The following is a 21,124-nucleotide window of genomic DNA, read 5'->3' on the forward strand; positions in this document are numbered from 1 at the left end:
ATCAATGTGGTTCCATCATAATTTTACTGAAAGTTGATTTTAAAGTGTAATGAAGGACAATATGTCACGGTTTCATCTGTCAAGCAGCCTTACTGTGCCCTGATTCTGCCTACTATACTTCCCTACAAGTAGAGGCCTCTAGGGAGCTCTGCTCCTAGTTACTCGAGTCATCTCTTCACTGGCCACCTAATTCAGCTTGTTTTATAGCCTCTGCTCCACTAGAGAACCTCAGTGAGCTTAACATCTAGCCTTGCCAAGCTTATCCTCACAGCTCGCACCACACCACTACTCACAACCTTGGCCCAGGCCTTGGACCTAGGCCTCGTCTGCAGATCCTCCCTAAATCAGGTAAGTGGGGGCCAGGGAGGATCCTGGCCCCATCATTTTTCTGGGTGGGAAGAAAGGATGGGGGGCACATGAGGCCCCATTTTTTCTATTTTTTTTGTTTTTGTTTTCCAATATTTATTCCATTTTTTTAAAAATAAAGAAACCAAATAAACATTACACAATATGAAATTCATGGAGGAAAAGCCCCTGAAAAATGAAATGAAACACAAACAAAATTTTCCCCCTTCCCATCCTTACTTGTCAGTACCTTGTCTTGCCTCAGCTAGTATCCAGTTCCAGTATCCTGCCTTGCCTGTTTCTCTCCCAGTCTGTGCTCAGTACCTTGGCTTGTCTCTGTCTGTATTCAGCCCCAGTCTTTGTTCTGTGTCCAGCTCCAGTACCCAGTCCAACCCTTCTCTATCCACAGTGCCAGCTTTGCCGTATCTAGTCTGTCCATGCCCTGCCTGATCCAACCTGTTCAAGCCTTGCCTCATCAAGCCATCCCAAGCTTGCCTCATCAAGCCATCCCAAGCTTGCCTCACTCATCACGATGTACTGCCACTGCAGCCAAGACCTACTGGCCCAAGAACCCAAGGGCTTAACCTTGGGGGAGAGGGCTGGCTAGGTGAAAGATTGGCCTACATCTTGCCTTGCAGTCCAGTACTACTCCTGAGGTGCTGTCCTCTTTGTCTAGCCCAGCAACCCATGAAAGAATAAAGAGGCCAACTATTGCCCACAGGAGTAGGCACAGGACCCTCGACCCAGCTGGTGAGTCTCATGGAAAGTTTTTTAGATATGACTTTTTTCCAGCTACAGCAAGCTCAATCCAGAGATCCAACTCCATTAAGTGAGTCTTCAATCAGGCAAACATCTTGTATTACTGGGAATGTCCAATATTCCACCATATGACCCCCACCTTTAGGACTAGTATGTAGAACCTGTTTACTCCTGAATCCAGAAACTCCCTTCTGGAGATGCAGTCAGTGCTACATAGAAAACAACTGTTCTGTAGAGTCCTGTTTCTTTCTGTGTAGTCCTTAAAACAGCTGCTAAGCAATTATCTCAAGTTCCTGATGATATGACTCCTGGCTCTCTGAAACCAATCCTAGACACAGTCAGAAAATAAACTGCTTCTGAGAAACTCACCTTAGCTTCAGTGAAATCATCAGCATCCTCCACCCTACTGACACCAGGCACTGTTATGGAGACAGGTAAAACATTTCAGGACGGTAACCTTCAGACTACAGAACCTCACGGTAATGGAGTTTAAAAAAAAAAACTTCTCAAGCCACGCTCACCAGAACCTGCCACCACCCAAGCTGCTAGTATTAATTTATTTATTTACTAATACTTATATCCTGCTTAATGCAAAGCAATTGTGCTAAGCACAACCAAGATTTTCTAAAATCCAGCACTACTTCCATGAATACCACAGATTATCAAGCAAATTTAAACTGCTCAACCTCACCAAATGAGTTACGTTCCTTACATAGAAAGGCAGAATCTCCTAATGAATCCAGACAAGAAAACTTGGAGCAAGTAAAAGCATTACATAATATAGCTCTGTCCCCAATGGTAGAAATCTTGACTTAGGGGAAGCTAATTAATTCTGCCTCCAGAGCTCTGAGTACTACAGTTGTTTGTAGCAAGCCAATAATGAAATCAGCTCTGACTGCAAGGGGGGGTAGCCTGCACCTTTCCTTTGTCTGCCATTTCAAAACCCTCTCTGAAAGAACCCAGCTAAACAGAATTTTTGCCAGATTGCTACTCCTGCTACAGTTATGTCTCAAGAAAAGTTCAGTGACTCTTTTTGCTAGTGATAGCTTTAAAAACAACATTAGTATCTTCTGCAGATCCTGCCTTGTCTCCCAAGCCTGAGGAAACTGCAAGCCCATTTGAAGCCCTCTCACTTCCAGAGGTACCACAACTCCAGGAGGAGTCCATGCCAGCTTTCCTAGCCAACCAGTGCCTGAGAGACTTGAGCACTGCAGTTCCTGATGCCCAGTGCCCAGAGGGAGGTGCTGCAGTTTCAGATATCCAGTGGCAATAGGGAGGCACTGCTGTTCTTGATGCCCAGCCTCAAGGAAATCCTGAGCTAGTCATTCTATGAAAAAGTGACACAATCTAGCATCAGGGAGATGCACACCCAGCTACCCAGCCCTCGAGTAATTTTGAGCCACCAATTTATCCCCTGAGACTCCTTGAACCTGAGGATCTGCCACTGAGAAACCCTAAGCCAGAGGTCCAACCATTCAGAGATCCTGAGCCAGTGGTCTCACCTCTGGGTTGCCCCAAATTAGAGGACCAGCTTTTCAGATGCCCTGAACCAGTGGTCTAGTTACTCAAACACACCGAGCACCCACACAGAGGCACTGTTCCAGAAGCCAAGTGCCAGGAGGGAGGCACCATTCCAGACACCCAACGTCCACAAAGGTGCTTTTATAGATGACCAGTATCTACAAGCATGCACCCTTCCAGAAGCATCTGGAATAGCACCAGGAGGGAGGTGCCATTCCAGGTGCCCTGAGCCAGGTGCCCTGAGCCAGATGCCCTGGAATGGTGCCCGGAGCAAGGCACCATTCCAGATGCCCTGAGCCAGAGGCCCAGTTCCAGCCAGATGCCCTGCACAAGGGGCTCAGTTCCAGCCAGACACCCTGTGCCCAGGGTGTTGCGTCCATCGGTGCTAGACAGCTTCGCCCCATTTGCACCAGGAGGGAGGTGCCATTCCAGTCATTCAGTGCCCAGAGCAAGGCACCATTCCAGATGCCCTGAGCCAGAGGCCCAGTTCCAGCCAGATGCCCTGCACAAGGGGCTCAGTTCCAGCCAGACACCCTGTGCCCAGGGTGTTGCGTCCATCGGTGCTAGACAGCTTCGCCCCGTTTGCCTCACCTTATTCACGGCTCCTCCCGCTTACCTAGGAAATAAGGCTACCGCCGCATCTACAAGCCGACCTCTCCAGCGTCCCCGGAACGGCTATGGTGCAGCCTCCCGCCAAGCTCCTCCCAGGTACCTACTAGGGTGTGTGCGCCACCCATGTCTTTATTCCAATCTTGGTGCGAACCTCGGGGGCGTTCCCCCTTGCTGACGTCACGCCATCCGGGTATATAATCTATTCTAATTTGCTAGCTCGTTGAGTTAGCAAGGACTCAAATCCGTTCCTGTCTACTCTACTCTGCCGCTTCCGTGCTGCCGCTGGAAGCTCTCTCTGCCCTTCGGGGTAACTACTAACCTGGGTACCCACTTCTCGGGGGCCCTCTGCTTTATTTCAGGTGCCTTACAGGGAAGGTACAGGCACCAAGGCAGTGCCTCCCTGCCTTGGTGCCTGTACCTTCTTCTACAACCTGGTGGAATTGCATACCTATAGCAAACACCTAGTGAGTACTTTAAATCTCAGTCTGTCTCAGCCACAGTACTTGCTGGGAGACCTGCTTCGGAACCTTCCAATACCAATGAGGTGAGAAGGGCTCCCTCTGCTGAGGTCCCTGAGACTGCAACTACCAGACTGCCTCATTACTGCCACCTCTGGTGGTACTCTTCAAACTGTATAATAAAGATCTAACTGTGTTTGTGCATCCTGAGTCTAGCCAAGTACAGGGGCTCCTCACAGGGCTCCTCCCTGTGGGTATGGTCATCTGCCACAGTACCCAAGGATCCACCCAAACACCGCTCAACCATAACACAGGGTTCAATTCTAGTGTGACATCCTGTGCCAGAGGTACAGACCCAGCAAGATTTCAAATCCTCAGACCAGCTTGGGAGAGGCTCCAAATCTGTCATCCAGCCTCATAGGAATCCTGGACCCACTATCCAGTCTCCTCATGACATAATCATGGCTTCACCATGGCTATCCAATGCCAAACAAAAAATGGCCTAACCCTTCAGTCATCCTGAACCTTTAAATCCCAGCACCAGCACCAGCATGAAGAAGGTCCTAGCCTATGCTTCTAGGCTCAAAAAACCTTGACTCAGCAACTTTGTGCCTCAAGAAATCTGGTTCCACACCTTCAGGCAACCAAGTACCTGCTAACTATAGCCCCCATGGAAAATGGGACCCAGGAGGAGGGGGTCTTAAAGGGGGACGGATTGTCATGGTTTCATCTGCCATGCAGCTCACCATGACCTGATTTTCCCTACTACACCTCACCACCAGCAGAGACCTCCAGTGAGCTCTGCTACTAGTTACCCAAGCCATCTCTTCACTGGCCACCTGATCCAGCCTGTTGTACAGTCTCTACTCTACTAGGGATCCTCAGTGAGCTTAAACTCGAGCCTTACCTTCTTTTCACTGCTCACACCATACCCAAGCTCCACATCCATTTAACCCTGCCTTGCCAAACCTAAGATGCCTCTTCATGGAGTCACCCCTTGGTTCTCTGACCTGGACACTCTACCTTTATATCTTGCCTTGTGGCCTATGTGCTTTCTGTTTTCTTGCTTATTGTCCTGTGGCCATCTAGGCCTTGCCTTGTCTTGTGGCTTCTGGGCCTTCTTGTTCCTTGCTCCTTGCCTTGTGGCCTACTCTAGGCCTTATCTTGTCTTGTGGCCTCTGGGCCTGCTCTCCTCTTGCATCCTGTCTTTTGGCCTATCTGGCCTCTCTATTTCTGGGGCCTTTGGGCCTATAGCCTAGTGGCCTACAGGCCTACAGCCTTGCTGCCTTCGGGCTTCCATGTTCTTTGTTCTGTGCTGTCTTGCCTAGTCATTGTCCGTTCCTGTCCTAGACTGTCTTGTCCAGTCCTGTCTCTATTTTGTCTTGCAGTGCCCAGCCAAGTCCTGTTCCTGGTATTCACTTCCTGTCTTGTCAGTACCTTTATCTTGCCTCAGCCAGTATCTAGTTTCAGTTGATGTCCACTATCCTGCCTTTTCTGTACCTTGCCTTGTCTCTGTCTTATCCATCCCCAGTTCTTGTTCTGTGTTCAGCTCCAGTATCCAGTCCAACCCTGCCCCAACCTGTCCAAGCCTTTCCTCGCCCAGCCTGCCCAAGCCTTGCCTCACCCAGCCTGTCCAAGCCTTGCCTCACCCAGCCTGTCCAAGCCTTGCCTCATCCAGCCTGTCCAAGCCTTGCCTCATCCAGCCTATCTAAACCTTGCCTTGTCCAGCATGTCCAAGCCTTGCCTCACTTACCATGATGTACTGCAACTGCAACCAAGACCTACTGGTATTGCGTCAGCCGGCCGCAGAACTTGCGACCGGCCTTCCTTACCCTGCTCGCCACCCTGCCAGGGGCAGGCCCCGGCTCTCTCGCCACATAGAGGGAGCGCTTCCAGCGCTGCTCTTCTCTTCCAGCCCTGCTTGCCTCCGACGGGCCTGAGACGTGGCTAAGACGCAGTCAGAGTCTTCTCCTCTCTCTTGGTTCCCCCAGGCACGCGCGCTTCTCTGATTTATTTAAAGGGCTCGAGGCACGCTAAGGCTGCCGGCCCTTCCCGATGACATCATCTACAAGGGCCTATATTTATTTAACAGTTTTTTTATACCAGTATTCATGGGTACATCATATCGGTTTACATGTAACTGAGAGAAAGTACAAAAAACAGGGACAGGGAGAGGGAGAGGGGAGCAGAGAGAAGGGTAGAGAGCAGATATACAAAGGAGGGGCAGAAAAAGGATAGGCAATTAACTATAAGGAACAATAACTTGCAAGATAATCAAATCTAACATTGAACAAAGTATTGCATTTATACAAGATCATGGAAGAATAGCATATTTACAGGTTGGGTGAGTACAAAAGAGAGTCTATTCAATGAATTCTTTTAGCGAGGTACCTGTACAGAAGAGTAAGATAAGTGGTACAAGTCATGGGGTTAAATAAGAGACTGAGAGGACTTTAATAGGAGAGAGGGGAGGTTAGAGGGAGAATATTTATAAAGGTGAGGGCGGAATAAGGGAAATCAAGGAATCATACATTCAGAAGTAACGGGAGCTTAGCGGAGCCCTGACAATCAGGGCTCCCACCTTGGCAACAGGTTTCCACGATTGTTCATTGCTTGTTCCTGGTTCCTGTTCCTGTCATCGTTCCTGTCGTTGTTCCTGTTCCTGTTTACCTTCGCCTGCTCCTCATTCCCTTGGTCTGATTCTCTGGTATTGACCTCTGCTTCGCCTGGACTACACTTGGACTAATTCTCTGGTTCTGACCCATGCTTCGCCTGGACTACGCTTGGACTGATTCTCTGGTTCTAACCCCTGCTTCACCTGGACTACGCTTGGACTGATTCTCTGGTTCTGACCCCTGCTTTGCCTGGACTACGCTTGATCTGATCTCCTGGTTCTGACATCCACCCTGCTCCTGGTACCTTGCATCCCTGCTGCCTGCCCAGACTCCAGCTTGCCTTGGACTCCTCTCCAGTATCCTATGGACCTGGCCTCTCAGGCTTCAGTCTGTCTTTATCTGGATGCCCCTACTCTTCTCTGTTCCTGATTAGCTTCCGAATCTCTGGAACCCGGCCTCATCCAGACCATCCTCGGCCTTCAGATACCTCCACTGGTTCCTGGCATACCCTAGTCTACATCAGCTGGGAGTTGTCACATGGAGGCCTGCCTAATTTCAGTCGGCCCTGGCACCCAAGGGCTCAACCTGCGGGGAATGTGGGCTGATATTGGCGAAGCTCCATTTGGCCTTTGTCTCCTAGCCTGCTCCACCTCCCGACAGTAAGGACCTGTAGGGCTTGCCCTGCGGGTAGCATCAACTCCACTTCGGGCCAAGGGTCCACCTCCACCGCAACAACTGGCTCCAGAACCCAAAGGCTCAGCCTGCAGGAGAGGGGGCTGGCTAGGTGGAAGGCTGGCCCATGTCTTGCCTTCTAGTCCAATACTATTCCTGGATGGTGTATCCCAAGTTCATCCCAGCAGCCCGTGATACAATATATAATACAAGTCCTTATTCAATATAGTCCATTACATACTTCAGTTCCAATAAATCTGTGACTCTTTACTGATGGAATTATCTGTTCTTTTTTTGTTTCCTCATCCCATACCAACTGCAGGGACAGTTTTAGAGCTCCTTCCTTAACTGGTTAATTTGGACATTTAAAACTAAATTTAGATGGCATAAGTTAAAGACCCATTTGTCATATCTTGATTCAAATTACATAACTATACTATGTACTATTTATCCAACTTCCTCCAGAATATCCTCATGAAATTTCAGTGGTTTACACTATATAGGTGCCATGATTCTCCTTTTTTTTTACATTTTTCTCTTCCTCTCAGGAACAAATGTGAATACTTTCCTTTGAAGGGTCCTTGGATTTTTCTGAATGAGAAACTCTTGAAACTTCTTTCCAACTGATAGTGCCTAAATTCCTTTGGCCCTGGGGAATTTAGTTGGTTGACCAAAGAGATAAAACCTAGGCTTTAGTAAACAACAAAAGTGAAGGAATGATGGATGAAACTTCCTTCAACATAAAGTCCAAAGGAAAGAAAAATAGGTTTTCCGAAAAGAAAAAGAAGTTACTCTTTCTTCCTTCTAGCCCAGACTTTAATCCTTAAGATCCAAAGGTACTCCTCTCCAAAATAAAAAGAAACAAGAGCAGGAAAAAACTCCATCTTGCCTCCTCAAAGGTAAACTAAAAAAGCCACACTACAAAATGGTATCTCTGGTTTTTATAAAGCCACAACATTCTCATTATAGCAAGCCACATGGGGAGCTGTTACAGAACTAGGGATACTTCTCTTCTACCTACACAGTTGAGATCCAGTAGAGATTTCTTTCTCTCTGTTGCTCTCTCTCTCTCTCTCTAGATAAATGTATTGGGGCTTCGGCTTCATTTGTGGTCCTGTGGCTCTATTCCTCATTCTCCTGCCTCCAAAATTAATGCTTTCTGGTTCAACGTTACTTCATTTTCCCATTCAATCAACAATAATAAGCAATGATATTTGCAATATCAGTCATCTATCTAGTTTAAAAACTAGAACTTCTTCTTTTTTCATGGCTCTACCTGAGGTCCCTCTATCCAATTTGATGAAATATGCACTTCAGGGTATAGTTTCTCTTCCTTGGTTGACTGAGGCTGCCTGAAGAAAGGTCTATATAATTCCAAAAAATGCCAAATATGTAGAATGCATCAGTTCATTAGCTGGGAAGTTAGACTTTTACCAGCAAAGAAACAAAAGTTTACAGCAAAGTTCTTTACATTTATGCCTCAGAATGTAGCACATAAATTCTATTCTCATCAACTTTAAAATGCATCGATAGAAGCAGAAAGCATCTTTATGTTCCCTTAATTCTTCAGGTACTATACTCTGTGTGTCTCCTGAATACCATTACAAGCCCAAACGATTAATATCGCAGCAGCACTGCTTGTATTCCTGTTGGAAGCCTGCTGGTGAGCACTTTGAAAATGGTGATATTCCTGTGAGAATACTATCTTAGCAGTTGTCATTATTTTCAGAGTTGTTAACACTTGTTTTATCATGTCAGCTCTGTCAGTGTGTTAATGCTTTTCAGAAAGAATTTTTGCAAGTACTGTAGGACACATCTCTTTAGGAGCCCTTCTCTTTCCCTCTTATCCAACTGTTACCAGAAGATTAGCAAATTGAGAAGCCTAGTTCTATCTCCAGGGAACTTGGCTATACATATGGTGAAAGCATAAATCAAGGATAGCAGACATCTCTTGTTCTTTTAATGAGAAATAAAGCACACTTTCTTGAAATTACAGTCACTTTTCAATTCTATTTTACCAGGTAAGTGTTAATCCATTTGAACATACTTCACACACAATAAAAACCTGAGCACAAAAACAATACAAAGCATTATTCAATCAAGTAACAATAATGGCAGAAACTACTGAGCAAGAGACATAGCCATAAAGTTCAATGTATTGTCAATTACAGGGCATTTATTACTCTAACAGGCGTAATCTTTGTATTTTCAGTTTCTTGAAGTTAAAGTGATTACTGTGCCTTTATTAAAAATAAAGTCGATTTGCCTGGTGACTGGACATCCAATTATAATATTTAATGAGGTGAAAGAATAGTAAAGAAATTTCAATTAGTTGTTGTGGGAGTCTCAGTTTAGTGGACCCTTGGGCCGACCTGCTGGAGACTAGGAAGAGATGGACAATGTCTCTGATGAACAGCAGGCCAGGAGGCAGATGTTCAGGTGGGACGTAGATGCTCTTCACCCTGGAAGCTGGTGCTCCCCTGGGAGGAGCCCGCAGGGGACCGGCCGCTGGGACTTAGGCGGGTTGTGGATCAGGACAGGTAACTGGAACCAGACTAGGACAGTAGTGATACTGTAACTGGGTTCGGGTTCTGGAACCAGGCAGGAACTGTAGCAAGACTCGGGTACAGGAACCAGGCAGGAACTGTAGCAGAACTCGGGTACAGGATCCAGGCAGGAACTGTAGCAAGACTCGGGTACTGGAACCAGGCAGGAACTAAGCAGGAACTGTAGCAGGCAGGCAGGAACCAAGCAGGTACTGTAGCAGGAACAGAGCGACGTAGCCATGCGGGTCACTCCGGGGCGCAACGCAACAGGAAACCAGAATGCTAACCCGATGCCTGGCAAAGGCTGGATGGCCGCGACCGGCTTATCAAGGCCGCGGCGTCTGATGTCAGAAATTGGGCGGAGTCGGCACTGGTGGGAAACAGGCTACAAAGGTGCCCAAGTGGCGCGTGTGCGCGCCTAGGAGCGGGGCGTCCACTGGCACCTTCACGGCGGCACTGCCCCAGCGGGGATGCCGCCAAACAGGCCGCAAGCCAGGACTCCGGAGGCAGGAGTAAGTCCGGGAATCAAGAGGTAAGGGCCTGGCCACGGTACTCGCGGCCAGGACCGCAACAATAGTATTAATTCACAAATATCTAACAAATCTCTCAAGTCACCATGTAACATTACTAGTCTACCATCAAGATTTATCTATTTCTTTAAAACAGTGGTATTCACTCTCAGCCCTCGAGGGCCACCAACAAGTCAGGTTTTCAGGATATACCTAACGAATATGCAAGAGAATATATGTATAAAAGGTCTTTTCCTGGGTGGTGACTCCTAACTTGAAACTCAGCATTGTGTACCTGTAGTTGGCATTATTTTTCCTTATATGTATTAATTTGCACTTGTCTACTTTAAATTGCATCTCTTGTTTAGATGCCCAGTCTCTTAGTCTCACAAGGTCCGTCTATAGTTCTTCACAATCTGCTGCTATTTTAATGACTCAAAACACTTTTGTGTCATCCGCAAACCTGGTCAGCTCACTTGTTTTCCCTTTCTCAGATTATTTATGAATATGCTAATCAGCACTGGTCCCAGTACAGACTTACAGTGCACTGTAACAAAAAATGTTCTCCATTTGGAAAACTGACCATTAAGTCCTGGCCACTGTTGGAAACAGGATGCTGGGCTTGATGGACCCTTGGTCTGAGCCAGTATGGCATGTTCTTATGTTCTTACCCTTTGTTTCCTGTCTAAAATTCAGTTATCAATCCAAAATAGGACACTGCCTCTGATCTCATGACTTCCCTATTTCCTGCGGTATCTCTCATGAAGGACTTTGTCACATGCCTTCTGAAAATCCAAATATACTTTATCAACCAGCTTACCTTTATCCATGTTTATTTACAATTTCAAAACAATCTAGTAAATTGGTAAGGTAAAACTTCTCTTTGCAAAAATGATGTTATGTTTCCACCATTAAACCATGTCTATCTATGTGGTCAGTAATTTTGTTTTTAAGAATAGTTTCTATCATTTTGCCCAGCACACACATTAGGCTCACTGGTCCTTAATTTCCCATATTACGCCTGGAGCACTTTTCACAAATTGGCATCAAATTGGCTACCCTCCAAACTTATTGTGACTGGACATCCAATTATAATATTCATTGACGTAAAAGAATAGTAAAGAAGGAGTTGACTCAACTAAGAAAGGATTTGTGTTTTAAAAATAACCTCCACTACAGAAAAAAACAGATACTTCTTGATCCGCAAAGAACATCGGTATAAAAAACAGGATCAAAAATATATGTAATGAACTGGTATCATAAAATAGTGTGAACAGCCTATGTATCTAGAGGCAGTGTCACCCAAGATTTAATCATATACCAGGCTGTATCTCACGTTCACTATATTTTTCTTTTTTTCTTTTGCTTTTTTATGCAATTAAAATATTAGTGTAATTCAGATCTTGTTTAAGAATTTCAAAAAGCGTCCCACAGTACTGCTGAGGCAATAAATGCCCGTAAAAGACTTTCTTAACAAACCTTGTTTCCCATATATGAAATTGCCAACTCCGCTGCATTATGCATTTCAGAGAACGTTAAGAAAGACCTTAATCAGAAAGAACTTAGTTTTCAAAACTTTGAGACTCAAACTCAGTCCAAGCCACTGACATCGTTGTATGAGCAGAGTAAAATACCGCCAATCCTGCAGTGTTTCAACAATGCACAATTGTTTGCCTCAGGGATCAATCAAAATTGCTCTAAATAAAAGAGAAAACTATTCGTTTTTTTCTGTTGGCTGAACTCTTGTGACAATAATCTGCAATTTACCTACTCTTGGGATACTCAGGCTGTCTCTTTTTTGGATATTGCCATCACCATATATGATGAAGGTTTCTCATTTTCTATTTACCTTAAACCAACTGATAAGAGCTTCTTGTTTCATTTTCTGAGTTGTCATCTACGGTCTAATTTACCAACTGGCCAGTTTTTGAGATTGAAACATCTGTGTTCTAATGGAGATGATTTCAATAAGCAAGCCTTAGATATGAGGATCAGATTTCTAGAACGGGGATATCCATCCAGGGTATATCCATCCATCATGCCAATAAAAGGGCATAGTGGGCTGAACATAGCTGGTTGCTAACACCATCCACCAAAACAGAAAAATCTAAAATTACATGCATTTTACCATACACTCCTCAGACTGGGCTAATCCAATGCATCATCAAGAAACATTGGCCAATACTGCGATTACATTCACAGTTTAAAGATTTTCCAATCTTTGCATTTAAGACAGTACACAATCTACGAGATTGTTTGGTCTATTTGGCTTTTTATTCACATGAAAAGGAACTGCCTCAAGATGATGTGTGCCACTTTCCCTGCAATACTTGCAATGTTTGTCCATTTTCTTTTCAGGGAGACACTTTACTTTTCCAGAATCATAAGCATTTTTTCCTTAAACATCACTCCACACGCAAATCAAAGGGAGTGATTTACATCATTTGGTGTCCTTGCCCTCTACTTTATATAGGAAAAATCATCCATTCGTTAAGTACTCAGATTCAAGAACACCTTAGTTGCATTTGACGAGAATGCCATTGGCTGTCCACTTCCCATATGCTAGAAGATTTGCAGATGGCAGTTCGATTTCAGCCTTCACCTAATCACAGAGGAGGAGATTTCAATAGAGCTCTATTACAATTAGAATGTTATATTTACAATTGGAATATAGTGCATCCTGCAGGACTCAAGATTTTGAAAGCTAAATTCTTTCTGATTAAGGTCTTTCTTAAAGTTTTCTGAAATGCATAACGCAGCAAAGTTGGCAATTTCATATATGGGAAACATGGTTTGTTGAGATAGTCTGTTACAGGCATTTATTGCCTCAGCGGTACTGTGGTATGCTTTTAGAAATTTTTAAACAAGATTTGAATTACAATAATAATTTAATTGCATTAAAAAAAAGCAAAAGAAAACCAAAACGAAAGTGAAATACAGCCTGGTATATGATTAAATCTCGGGTGACACTGCCTCTAGATACAAAAGCTGTTCACACCAGTTCATTACACATATTTTTGATCCTGAAGTGTTGTTATACCATTAAAAATAGCCTCTCCAACTGTGCAGCATCCAGATTATATATCGCCACTTCCACAGAGGATTTGGAAACCCATGAAAAAATAGTTTACAGTGGACTCTGGAAGGGTAAGACCTATTACAAAGAGACACCCACCTTCCCAAATGATACCCAACCAAAACACCTTTTCTACTCTGGAAAATAGAAATGCAAACTGAAGTGATATCTGAAAAGAGAGACATTCAAGACACACTGAAACCACATACCATAATTTCATCAAGTATTGAAATAGAATGCCCCCTCTGCCAGGAGAAAATATCAGTAACTACAAAATACTATCAGAAAGCTCCTCCTACTAGGAGACTTCCTTTCACGGAAAAGGAAGAGAAAGGTTAGGTCATATAGACAACTCTATTCATGACTCAAAACCTGTTGTAAAGAAGAATTTTGATACATTGGGGGTTAGGGCAGGGTATAGAATAATACGTCTGTCTGGCAGGAAAAAGGATCCTAAGTGAGAAACTCTCAACATATATCCTCGGGCATTTCAATTAAAGCATGAGAGTGGCAGAAAGAAGTTTAGGAAATTGAAATGTCACCCGCAAAACATACAAATATAGGAACAAATATACAAATATAGGAACAAAATTTTAGGTGAAAACTCCAAAAAGGTGTCTGGGAAGAGCAGCAAGTCAAGGGGGAAAAAGTTGGAAAGCTATGTGCACAAATACTTGCAGACTGAGCAACAAAGTTTGAGATTTGCAGGCCCTAATAGTGGAGGCAGACTTGGATATTGTAGTTTCACAGAGACATGGTTCAGTAAGTCTCATGAATGAGATAAGACCATCTTGAGCTATAACTTGTTGAGGAGAGATAGAGAGGGCCAAACAGAAGGAGGAGCTCTTTATGTCAAAAACAATATCTTAGTACTGAAATGCAGGGGATATGGGGAAAGGAAGAAGCACTGTGGGCTGATTAAAAAAAAAAATAGCACTTCCATTTACTCTGCTGTAGTCTACAGGCCTCCAAATCAGACAGAAGTGCTAGTCAGAAATTTGGCTGAGGACACGCAAAAGGTGGGAAAGAAGGGAGAAATGTTTCTTGTTGGAGACTTTAATCTGCCAGATGTGAATTGGAGTATCCCTGCTTTGAAATCTGTAAGGAATAGGGAGATTGTGGATGCCTTTCAAGAGGCTATGCTTAGACAAATGGTGATGAAACCTACAAGGGGAGGAGTGTTACTGAACCTGGTACTCACAAATGGAGAAAGTATCTCTAATGTCTGGATAGGTGACCATCTGAGCAGGAATGATTTGATATAGCAGCTAAGCCAGAGAGAAGTCAAACAAAGAGCAAAGTAATGGATTTCAGAAATAACAGATTTTGTTAAAATGGGGAAGTACCTTGAGAGGAGCTAGAAAGCTGGGAGAAGATATAAGTACAACATCAGTGAGCTCCATTAAAAAGAGATATAATAATGGCAGCAAATCTTTCTGTAAAAAAAAGTGAATAAAAGTAAGAGGAAAAGGAAACTGATATGGTTCTCTAAAGAGGTGGCTGGAAAAATAAAAGCAAAAAGATACATATTTCAAAATACAAAGGAATACAAGAAGAGTTTCACAGAGAAGAATATCTGGTGAAGCTGAAAGAGATGAAAAAAGAAATCAGGTTGGCAAAAGCCTGAGTGGAAGAAATGAATGCAAAGAGGTAAAGCAAGGAGACAATACTTTTTCAGATGTATCAGAGAAAGAACAAAGGCCAGAGGTGATGATATAAGACTGAAAGGCAGCAAGGGTCATGGTGTGGAGAAAGATGAGGAAAAAGCAGAAAAATTAAACAAATACTTCATTTTGGTGTTCCCCAAAGAAGAGCTTGGGAAAGGACTGATGCTGGTTAGTAAGAGCACAGATCAGAGTGGGGTCCATACCATTCCATTTATGGAAGAGAAAATGTGGAAGGTATTAGCGAAACTGGAAGTAGATAAGACCACAGGGCTAGGTGAGATACATAACAGGATCTTGAAGGAGCTCAGAGAAGTGCTGGTAAGACCTGAAAGATCTGTTTACTAGATCCTTAAAAATAGAAGTGGTACTGCCAGATTGGAGAAGGGCAGTGGTGGTTCCGCTTCACAAAAATGATAGTGGGGAGGAGCCTGGAATCTACAGTCCATTTAGCCTTACCTTAGTGGTGAGAAAACTAATGGAGACATAATGAAGGAAAGGATAGTGTACTATCTGCATTACAGTGGGTTGCATGATCTGAGGCAATATGGTTTTTACCAGAGGAAGATCATGTCAAATAAATCTGATTGACTTTTTTCTTTGGGTAACTAGAGAATTAGATCAAGAAAGAGCACTTGATGTGAATTATCTGGATTTCAGAAAAGCTTTTAATATAGTCCCACTTTGGAGGCTCATGAACAAATTGAAAAGCCTGGGAATGGATCCCAACATGGTGGACTGGATCAGAAATTGGTTGATTGAGAGATGACAGCGAGTAGTCGTAAATAGAACCTACTCTGAGGCAGGAAGAGTGATAAGTGGAGTGCCTTAGAGATTGGTTCTGTGACCGTTTCTGTTCAATATCTTTGTAAGTGATATTGTGAAAGAGTTAGAAGGAAAAGGTTGTCTTCTTGCAGAAGACACTAAGATCTGCAACAGAGCAGACACACCTGAAGGAGTAGAGATAATGAAAAACAATCTAAGAAAACTTGAAGAGTGGTCAAAAGTTTGGCAGTTGGGATTCCATGCCAAGAAGTGCAGAGTCATGCATTTGGAATGCAGATGTTCAAAGGAACTGTACGTGATGGGAGGCAGACTGAGAGAGAGACCTCTAGGTGATAGTGTCTGATGATTTGAAGGCAGCAAAACAGTGTGACAAGGCAATGGTTGAGGCTAGAGAGATGCTGAGCTGCATAGAGAGGGGCATACCCAGCAGGAAAAAAGATGTAATAATGCCCATCCAGAGTACCATGTTCAGTTCTGGAGACAGTATCTCAAAATGATAGAGACAGGATAGAAATGGTCCAGAAAAAAGCAACCAAAATGGTATGGGGTCTGCACCAAAAGAATTATAAGATTGAAGGACCTAAATATGTATACACAGGAGGAGAGGAAAGATAGGGGTGATATGATATAGACTTTTAAATACCCAAAATATATTAATAATGTACAGGAATCAAACCTTTTTCAATGGAAAGAAAATTGTAGAACAAGGGATCATGATATGAAGCTTCAAGGAGGTTGACTCAGGATCAATAGCAGGAAGTATTTCTTCAAGAAAAAGATGGTGGTTGCATGGAATGCTATCCCAGAGGAAGAAGTGAGGGCAAAGACAGTAATGGAATTCAAAAGATTATAACTCCTAGATGGGTGTTGTGCTGGAGGTGAATCCTTGGGCTGAGGTGGGGTTGACGCAACCCGTGGCAAGGGCCCACGGGTCCCCACCATCAGCAGGTGGAGTGCGCTGAAACTAGAGGCCACTGGAGCTTCACCTATACCAGCCCACATTCCCCTCGGGTTGAGCCTTTGGGTGCCGGGGCCGGCAGGACTTAGGCGGGCCTCGAGATAGGAAGATGAAGATAGCTGGTTCAGCCCAGAAACAGCAGGTGGCGTAAGTCTATCCCAGACGGGTTGCGGAACTGGAACCCAAGCACCAAGGAATAGGGAGTGGCTGAAGGTGCTTGAGCAAAGAAAGGCCAAACCTTGAAAGTCCACGTCCAGAGGATAGAGGCAGAGGCGTCTCTGTCACACTCAGATGGAGGCTGGAGGCTAGTGGAAGCTGTGGTGAGTAATGTAGAACTCTGGATAAGAAAGAGTCTATAGCAAGGTTATCCATAGCAATGGTCAGGGCACGGAGAAGGCAGGCGTGGTCAGGTGACGCAATGGTCAGGGCACGGAGAAGGCAGGCGTGGTCAGGCAAAGCAGAGGTCAGGCTTAGAGAAGGCAGGCGAGGTCGGACGTAGCAGAGGTCAGGCTTGGAGAAGGCAGGTAAGGTCAGATGTAACAGAGGTCAGGCTTGGAGAAGGCAGGCGAGGTCGGACGTAGCAGAGGTCAGGCTTGGAGAAAGTCACAAAGCAGAGTCAGGCAAAGCAAAGTCCAAATCCATCAAGTCAGTCTGAAGCAGGAAATGAGGAAGACGAATACACAGGAAACAGGAACAACGAGGAATCAGGAACACAAGACAGAGACGAATCTCTAGAAGCAATGAGCACTCAATCAACACGGTACCGAGGAGACCTGTCGCAAAGACAATGCTTAGGAGTGCTGCCCGAGCTTAAGTACGCTGAGAGTGATGATGTCAGCATCCGGGTCCGTGGCCAGGTTCCCTCCGAGTGCCCCTTAAAAGACTCAGAGTTGAGCGCACATGCACCTAGGAGGGGGTGTGGCACCGTCGGCGGCGTCTTTCCACGGAGCGAGCGGAGAGGCCTGCTTGGAGGAAGAATTGGCTGGAGGTCCCGGGCCGCATGGCAGGACCAGGGACACTGGCAGGGGCCCGAGGTCAGAGCCGGCGGCAGACTGACGCCAACGACGGAGAGTTAAGCGCTGAGGTCCGTCTCGGAAGGTGAGAAGGCCGTGCGGTGGGCCTCTCGCGGGCTGCAATCGTAACAGTGGGATGAATCCTTTAACTGGCATTCAGGAGCACATAGGATAAGAAAAGATTTTTTTAGATTTTTTTAATGCACCCTTCCTACCCACAGTTCTCTCAGTTATCCATGGATAGCAATTGTATCTAAATTCTAGGACTCCCTATGAGGAGGAACAATAGTTCCAAGGTCCTCTTGCAGTACTCCCAGTACAAGCCCCTTTCCATCTTGTCAACACCACTAATAATAATTACAGTCTTTTATATCCAAAAAGCACACTGAAATGCAATGTGGTTTCCAACTTCTTTTACTGATAAGTTGATTGGATGACTGAAGAATATTTACAGCTTCATTTCAAATTTCAAATAAAGTCAATAAAAAATAGGACAGCAGAAAGAACAATACACTTGTGACCTTACTCTTCTAGAAAAGTCTCTCAATTCCTTGGAAGCTCACTTTTTAACACTTGATCTCTTTCTCTTCCCAGTTATTCAGATTATTCAGATTGAAAATAGTTCAGTCCTCTTTTTAACTCCCCATTTGATATCTTTGCTCATTCCTCATTGTGGAGTGGTTAGAATAAATTACAGGAAAATTAGTTCTTACCTGTTAATTTTCGTTCCTGTAGTACCATGGATCAGTCCAGTGGGTTGAGCCTCCTTTCCAGCAGGTGGAGACAGACTAAAACTTGAAGGATGCCCTATATCAGGACAGAGCCTATCCTCTACCCCTTCAGTATAACGTATGTCAAAGCATAAAACAACAAACCCAAGAATAGGATCAAGCAAGTAACTGTAAAGCTCAACGGAGCAAATATAGAATAATATAGAAAACATGGTATACCTATACGCTCTTGCATCAACTTGGTATAAGAAAACAACCAAGGCTTCCGGTGTAATTGCTCAGTAATCTTGCACAAAGAAATATATGGAAATCTGCAGACCTGCAAGAAAACAAGCTTCGAGTGGACAGAAGACAGACAGGGAAGGGCGTCTGGACTGATCCGTGGTACTACAGGAACGAAAATTAACAGGTAAGAACTAATTTTCCTTTCCTGTACGTACCCGGATCAGTCCAGACAGTGGGATGTACCAAAGCTTCCCTAAACTGGGTGGGACCGAGACAGTCCCGCCCGAAGCACTTGCCGCCCAAAGGAACCGAACACCGGAGCGTGTACATCCAGACGGTAGTGCCGAGCAAAAGTGTGCAGAGACGTCCAAGTGGCGGCCCTGCAAATCTCCTGCGGGGAGACAGATTGACTCTCCGCCCACGAAGTAGCCTGAGAACGCAGAGAATGGGCCTTCAGACCCTCAGGAAGCAGACGACCTTGACAAAGATATGCCGAGGAAATGGCTTCCTTCAACCACCGCGCAATCGTGGTCTTAGAAGCCTGTTTACCGCAGTTGGGACCACTCCAAAGGACGAAGAGATGGTCCAATACTCGGAAGTCATTGGTGACCTGGAGATAGCAAAGCAAGACTCGTTTTACATCTAGCCAACGAAGGTCGCCACCCGCCGTACCCGCAATCTCTTCCGGAGAGAACGCTGAGAGTTCGACCGACTGGTTGACATGAAAAGCGGAGACAACCTTAAGCAAGAAGGAAGGAACCATCCTGAGAGAAACCCCGGAATCCGAGAAATGCAAGAAGGGCTCCCGACAGGACAGCGCCTGAAGCTTGGAAATACGGCGAGCAGAGGAAATAGAGACCAGAAAGACAGTCTTCAGAGTAAGATCCTTGAGCGTAGCGTGGCGAAGAGGCTCGAAGGAAGCCGCACAGAGGGCACGAAGGACTAGGTTGAGACTCCACGATGGACACGTGGCCCGAGAGGGGGGGCGGAGGTGTCTAACGCCCCTCAGGAAACGAATCACGTCAGGGTGAGCTGCTAAGGCATGACCGTCCACCCGACCCAGGAGAGAGCCGAGCGCAGAGACTTGAACGTGTAGAGAACTGAAAGAGAGGCCCTTAGTGAGACCCTTCTGAAGAAAAGAAAGAATCAAAGGAATCGAGGCAGAGCGCGCAGGGACACCGGCCTCCGTACACGCGGACTCAAGAACTTTCCAGATGCGCACATAGGCCAGAGAAGTCGACTGCTTCCGGGCTCGCAGCAGGGTGGAGATGACCTCCTCCCTATAACCTTTGCGCCTCAGGCGACGCCGTTCAAAAGCCAGGCCGCAAGACAGAAGCGATCGGCCTGGTCGAAAAATACAGGCCCCTGCCGGAGGAGACGAGGGAGATGACCGAGGCGCAGGAGCCCGTCCACCGCTAGATTGATGAGATCCGCGAACCATGGCCTTCGCGGCCACTCGGGAGCAACGAGAATCACCGGACCCCAGTGGAGCTCGATTCTCCTGAGAACTTTCCCCACCAGTGGCCACGGGGGAAACACGTACAGAAGGACGTCCGCTGGCCAAGGTAGAGCCAGAGCATCCATGCCCTCTGCGCCATGCTCCCTCCAGCAGCTGAAGAACCGATTGGCCTTGGCATAGCGCAGAGTCGCCATGAGGTCGAGGTGAGGAGGACCCCTCCTGTCCACTATCAGAGCCATGGCCGCGTCCGAGAGCTCCCACTCTCCCGGATCAAGCGACTGCCGGCTGAGGAAGTCGGCTTGAACATTGTCTTTTCCGGCGATGTGAGAAGCCGCAAGGCACTGTAGGTGACGCTCCGCCCAAGCGAGGAGACGGCTGGCTTCTAAGGCTACCAGGGGACTGCGAGTGCCCCCTTGGCGATTGATGTAGGCCACTGTGGTGGAGTTGTCGGACAGGACTTGTACCGCCTTGCGCGGATCAGGGTAAGGAACTCCTGAAGCGCCAGGCGGACCGCCAACGTTTCCAGTCGATTGATGTGCCAGCACGACTGAGTCTGCGACCATGTTCCCTGGGTGGACTGAGAAAGGCAGACCGCACCCCAGCCCAACAGGCTGGCATCCGTGGTCACTATCGTCCACTGTGGAGCTTGAAGAGGCATCCCTTGCAGAAGATGAGGAAGAGACAGCCACCACTGTAATTCGTTGGCAGTAGAATCCAAGAACGGAAGGACTACGTGGAACTGCTCCGACACTGCCAATGGGACAGCAAAGCTTTCTGTAACGGACGCATATGAGCAAAAGCCCAGGGGACAAGGTCGATGGTAGAAGCCATGAATCCCAGGACTTGGAGATAATCCCAGGCTGTCGGGGAGGGTAGGACAATCAAAGTCTGGACCTGATCGATCAGCTTGAGGGCTCGCACCCGAGGTAAGAAAACCTTGCCTACTCAGGTGTCGAAGTGGGCTCCCAGAAATTCCAACTCCTGGGAGGGCTGAAGCTTGCTCTTGGAAAAGTTCACTATCCACCCGAGAGAGGCAAGGAGCTCCAAGACGTGATCCACCGCCCGCCGGCAAGAGGTCTCCGACTTGGCCCTGATGAGCCAATCGTCCAGATAGGGATGGACGAGAATCCCCTCCCGGCGCAAGGCCGCCGCTACTACGACCATGATCTTCGTGA

At 46.0% G+C, this 21,124-nt stretch overlaps 1 protein-coding gene across 5 annotated transcripts in view; it reads right to left on the reverse strand.

Annotated features, from left to right (window-relative positions):
* The window catches only part of TAFA2 (TAFA chemokine like family member 2), a 505,302-nt gene that overhangs the window by 380,592 nt on the left and 103,586 nt on the right, over positions 1–21,124 (reverse strand). For 2 of the 5 annotated variants that reach the window (XR_003858733.1, XR_003858734.1), the window contains exon 1: positions 1,474–1,600. The exons of the other annotated variants lie outside the window; for them this stretch is intronic. The gene's annotated coding sequence lies outside the window, so the exon portion shown is untranslated. Of the gene's footprint in view, positions 1–1,473; positions 1,601–21,124 lie in introns of those variants that run through there. 5 annotated transcript variants of the gene reach the window in all.

Source organism: Rhinatrema bivittatum, chromosome 9, assembly GCF_901001135.1.
Source record: "Rhinatrema bivittatum chromosome 9, aRhiBiv1.1, whole genome shotgun sequence".
In the NCBI taxonomy this organism is placed as follows: Eukaryota; Metazoa; Chordata; class Amphibia; order Gymnophiona; family Rhinatrematidae; genus Rhinatrema; species Rhinatrema bivittatum.